This window comes from Schistocerca nitens, chromosome 8 (genome assembly GCF_023898315.1).
Source record: "Schistocerca nitens isolate TAMUIC-IGC-003100 chromosome 8, iqSchNite1.1, whole genome shotgun sequence".
NCBI lineage: Eukaryota > Metazoa > Arthropoda > Insecta > Orthoptera > Acrididae > Schistocerca > Schistocerca nitens.
In genome coordinates, this window is record NC_064621.1 from 399,511,266 (window position 1) to 399,517,354 (window position 6,089).

Here is a 6,089-nt window from a genome sequence, read left to right on the forward strand (position 1 = left end):
ATATTAATTAGCTAGGTTAAATAAAAGTGCAGAAGTTAAGAGATCAACTAATTTTTATTACTTGTAAAATGCAATTTTTATTTTGGAAGGATATAAAACATAAAATGGACTAACACTGAATGAAGTGTTAGTCACACTAAGAGTGTGTAAAACAAAAAGCAAACAAACAAAAAGTAAAGAGAAGTCGTCGGTTTACGTTTTCCCTCTTACACATTCATTTATGTTTCTTTCCTACCAATTGTACGAATACTACCGGTGCTTCTACCATTTACTACATTATTTATGTAGCGTACCAAAACTACTGGAGCCCGCATCTCGTGGTGGTGCGGTAGCGTTCTCACTTCCCACGCCCGGGTTCCCGGGTTCGATTCCCGGCGGGGTCAGGGATTTTCTCTGCCTCGTGATGGCTGGGTGCTGTGTGCTGTCCTTAGGTTAGTTAGGTTTAAGTAGTTCTAAGTTCTAGGGGACTGATGACCATAGATGTTAAGTCCCATAGTGCTCAGAGCCATTTGAACCATTTTTGAACAAAACTACTGAACCGTAGTTTTGGTTGAGCGCAACTCTAATCATACCACCGAAATCTTCTGACAAGCTTACGTGAGGGCAAGAAGAACTTACGCGGGAAGCTGTTCAAGAGGTGCTTTTGCTCTACATCAAAGTCCTAGATCATTCTACATAGGACCAGCCACAGATGCTGCTTCTTTTGGCTGCTAAATCTTGCGTCACACCCGTGTTCTCTTGACATGGAACCCTCAGGATCCTTTCCTGTTCCTCAGACGGAGAAGCCACTGTGTGACTGCCGTTTCCAGACTGACGACGAGGTAAGTTTGGACGTGGAACGTTTCCTGAACAGGAAAAACTCTGCCGTGTCATCCATCTATAAGAACTGTGTCGCACTGAAGGGTCAACATGTAGAGAACGAATAATGCCTTCCCCAAGTTACCTTCACCACTTTTCATGATCGGTGCTTGAGTTTTTCGAGGCTATGAATAAAACTTTATGTTTACCCCTCGTAAGTTAAAAACAATAGTGTTCTCGTGCTAAAATATACACTGATGAAAAAAAAAAAAAAATCAACTTCAAGAAGGAGTTGTGTGACGTAAACTTGGTAGGCGTGTTTCTATATCTGAAAGCCACGTCTATTCAAATATAGCGCTTGTCGCATCAGAGTGGCGCTAGTAGCGCAAATCAGATTTACTTTAAATATACGCTGTAAGGACCGTGAGCGTTAACAGTCTTTGAGGTTGGGCGTGGCCATTAAGGCGACAAAGACGCCATTGTCAACACCTCACTGCGTTTGAACAAGGTCGTATACATGGGCTACGAGAGTCTGGACGTTCCTTCTGTGATATTGCAGAAAGACTTGGTAGGAATGTAGCTGCAGTACATGACTACTGACAGCGATGGTCACGAGATGTAAGGTGGCATGAAGAACGGGCTCCGGACGGCACCTGGCACTACTGAAAGGCAACACTGTCGTCTTCGGACGTTCGGTGTATGGATCTGGCGCATCGTACTCCATCTGCAGCAACAATACGGTCAGTAACTATGTAGGCTTTCCCGGCGTATTAGTATGTCAAATTCTTGTCGGGTTTCAGCCAGATCAAACTGTCATCTGAGCACAATATTTCAGCGGTCCACCTGGCCGCCATCATCAGATGAGAAAAGCTACGCTGCTCTCGCCGATAACTGATTCCACTCGGAAATGACTGCACCTTTATATGCATCGGAAGTACAACAGCGTATGCGCTAGATACGGATCGCATAAAACGGACTACGATTTCACTCCTGAAGAACATTACCTGAGGACACTATCAAAAAACTACGTCCTGGTGCGGTCATTCCACCTAGATTACACGATTTGCCAAAGATCCTTAAGGATGGCCTCCCATTGCACCATATTGTTTCTAATTTGGGTGCACCAACTTACAACTTGGCAAAATATTTAGCGTCGGCTCTCAGCCCTCATGTGGGTAAATGTGAACACCATATTTCCAATTCCATGGATTTTATTCAACGCTTAAAGTTGCTTCGTCTTGGTCCTTCTGATTTACTTGTTAGTTTTGATGTGGTGTCACTTTTTACTCGGGTCCCTCTTGAAGAGTCATTGATTTTAATTAATGAAAAACTTGATATGGAAATGACGAAGCTCTGCCGTCATGTTCTGACGTCCACCTATTTTTTATTCGGTGACAAATATTTTGAACAAACCGACGGTGTGGCTATAGGGTGTCCTTTATCTCCCATAGTCGCTAATCATTTTGTGGAGGACTTTGAGGATATGGCCCTGAAAACATCTTTTTTGAAACATTCGTATATTTCTAAGAAATGTTGACGATATGTTTCTTGTTTGGCCACATGGAATAGACTCTTTGCACCGGTTATTGAACCATTTTAATTGTCTTCATCCGAACATCAAATTTACGATGGAAATTGAAAACGAGGGAAAGTTACCTTTTTTGGATGAACTAGTTTATAGAAAAGAAGACGGAACTCTTGGACACAGTGTTTACAGGAAACTGACTCATACCGGCAGGTATTTACACGCTACCAGTTGCTATCCACCTTCTGAACGTACAGGAGTCCTTCGGACCTTGATTAAACGAGCATATGCTGTCTCGGATGCTGAAAATTTTCCACAGGAGCTGCAACATCTTAAGGACGTGTTCTATAATAACGGCTATACGGACCGACAAATTCGACGTGCTTTTGAGTTTGGACCCCTACCTGAATCTTCTGAAGACAGCTTTAGATCTGTGGCTATTCTCCCGTATGCTGGGAATGTGGCCGCCAAGATAGGTAGACTTTTGAAGAAATTTGAGATCAGATGTTTTTCTTCGTCCTCCAGCTAAGATTCGAGCACTTCTTGGCTGTGTCAAAGATTGTTTGGGTTTGAGGAAGCCTGGCGATTACAAAATACTATATGAGTGCGGGAAAATTTACAGTGGCCAAACTATTCGTACCGTCGACGACAGGTGTATTGAACATCATCGCCATACGCGATTATTACAACCAGTGGCTGAGCATTGCCTTACAGAGGGACACAGGATGTTATACAATGAGACGCAAGTAGTTGCAAATGCTTCTCGGTACTGGGATGTCTTTTAAAAGAATCTGTTGAAATCAGACTAGCGGATAAGATCATTAATCATTATAATGGATACCCGCTAAGTAGAACGTGGAATTCTGTTTTATCAGACATGAAGAAACAACGGCCTCTGAATCGGCCGGCTATGACTAATCATTTGTAACGATATATCGTTTTCAACAGTATTCACCATTGGATGCGCTGCAACTCTCTTTGCGCCAGGGGGCAGCAGGAATGATTGAGAGCGTGCGCACTGTATCTAGCGCATGCGCTGTTGTACTTCCGATGCATATAAAAGTGCAGTCATTTGCGAGTGGAATCAGTTATCGGTGAGAGCAGCGCAGCTCTTATCACCTGATGATGGCGGCCAGGTGGGCCGCTGAAATATTGTGCTCAGATGACAGTTTGATCAGGCTGGAAACTCGTCAAGAATTTGAAATACGGTCAGTTTCTGATACTACAGTGACACAGCGAACTGTTACAAATCAGCTGCTTCAAGGGCAGCTCCGATCCAAATGCCCATAGCGTGCGTTCCACAGACCCCACATCACCACCATTTGCAATTTCAGTGGGGTCAAGCGAGACTTCATTGGAGGGCAGGGTCGAGGTCTGTTGTGTTTTCTGATGAAAGCTGGTTCTGCCTTGGTGCCAGTGATGTCCGTGTGTTTGTCAGAGTACTGTTCGGCAACCAACCTGTCTGCGTGCTAGACGCACTGGACCTATATCTGGAGTTATGGTCAGGGGTGCAATTTCCTATGACAATAGGAGCTCTCTAATGGTTACCTCACGCACCCTGACTGAAAATTTGATCGTCAGTCTGGTGATTAGACCTACTGAGATGTCACTCTTGAATAGCATTCCAGAGGTGATTTCCAACAGGGTAATGCTCGTTCACATACTGCTGCTGTAACCCAACAAACTCTACAGAGTGCCGACTTCCTGCTGCATCAACATATCAGCCTCCAATTGAGAACCTACGGGACAACTCCAGTGTCATCCACAAACAGCATTAACCTACCCTGTATTGATCGATAAAGTGCAACAGGCAAGGAGCTGCATCCCACAAAATGACAGCCGGCTCCTGTACAAAACAATAAATGCACGTTTGCATGCTTGTATTCAGCATTCTGGCGGTTACACCTCTTATTAATGTACCAGCATTTTACATCTGCAACGGCCTGGCCGCAGTGGATACACCGGTTCCCGTCAGATCACCGAAGTTAAGCGCTGTCGGGCGTGGCCTGCATTTGGATGGGTGACTATTCGGGCTGCCATGTGCTGTTGCCATTTTTCGGGGTGCACTCAGCCTCGTGACCCCAATTGAGGAGCTACTCGACCGAATAGTAGCGGCTACTGTCAAATAAAACCATCATAACGACCGGGAGAGCGGTGTGCTGACCACACGCCCCTCCTATCCGCATCCTCAGCTGAGGATGATACGGCGACGGATGGTCCAGGTGGGCCACTTGTGGCCTGAAGACGGAGTGCTATTTCACATCTGCTATTGCTGTCTCGCGCTTACTTCAACCTGTGATCTTGCAATATTAATCGCTTAAATATGTTACCTAGACAAATGCATTTCCGAAATTTTTTTGGTGCTGCGATTTTTTACCGACAGTGTAGTTATTTACCGCCATTGTCGAACGTACGACTGTCATTCAGTACGTAATGTAGTACATTTTTTTCTGAAAGCAGGTTGGCATTTTTCAGGAATTCAGTACATCATGTTACTCACCACTCTTCTGGCTGACAAACTCTGTTTTTCAACGCAATCTCGGTTAAATGTGATGATCTTACGTCAGCTTACCGGGAGGTTAATAATTTGCCCACCTTCCACATATTGCTTCCCCCAGAGTACAACCTTTTTTGGCTCAAACAGATGGAAGTCGGAAAATGCGAGATCCAGGCAGGGTGGATGACGAAGCACAGTCAAATGAAGTTCTGTGAACTCTTCTCGTATGCGCAGACTTGCGTGTGGCGTTGCGTTGCCGTAGAGAACGAGAAGTTCTTTTGCACTTTTGTGGCGACGAACACGCTGATCGCTTTTTCAGTTTTACAGCTGAGTGCGTTTGACCGGCACGCGGAAGATCGGCCAAGTTCGTTCGACCTTGTTGCGGTGATGGTAGACGCCTCTTCCAACGGCTCACCGTGTTTTTGTTCACTGCCAGGTCTCAGTAGACATTCTGCAAGCGGCTCTGTTTTTTCGCCGAAACAAACACAATGACAGCTCTCTGCTTGGAAAGCGCCTGCGCTACAGACGCCATTTTGGAGGATTTGTATAGTGCCACCACCTTCCGAAACTTCATGAAACCATAGGGGCTGAAGCAGAAATACACCGCGACGTCCCACAACAGATTTAACATTTTTTCAATGGACACTGACTGAGAAAAAAGTGCTACATTGTATATTTAATGCCCCTCGTATATGGCATGGAGTGCTTATAATTAAACTGACGGTATTCTGAGTACTGCAGTATGGGCTGTTCACATCGCAGGAGGCTGAAACATCTTAGGTACGTTCATTAATGGGTGAGTTCGCGGAGTATGCTAAAAAATTAATAGCTCCACTTTCTGCCACAAGGTGAAAATAAAGCACTATAAGCAGCCAGAATGTGATATAGCCAGAATGTGATATAGCCAGAATGTGGTTTGGGTGCAGGAAAAAAAGGAGGAACGATGTAACACCTGATAACGGCGTTCTGGGACGTTTATTACGATTACGAGACAAAGTCAGAACATGGGTTCAGTATCGTCTTCAAACTCTGCATCATGCTGCATCTGTAACACAGAATGATCGACAGTTCATATCCCCACAACCAGAAGTCACGTGGATTTAAGTCGGAGGATCTAGAGGATCAAATATCTTGAAATTGACTGGAGATGGTGCAGTCACTAGCGAAGATTTCACGAAGCAAATCTTTTACCTGGCAAGCAGCTTGTGATGTTACCCCATCTTGCACGAAAACAATGATGTGGCTACAGTTTTGTTCTTCCAAAGCTGG

The 6,089-nt window shown here is 44.8% G+C and overlaps 1 pseudogene; it reads left to right on the forward strand.

Annotated features, from left to right (window-relative positions):
* The first annotated feature begins 4,257 nt into the window (after window positions 1-4,257).
* LOC126199905 (5S ribosomal RNA) lies at window positions 4,258-4,375 on the forward strand (annotated as a pseudogene).
* Window positions 4,376-6,089: the final 1,714 nt, after the last annotated feature.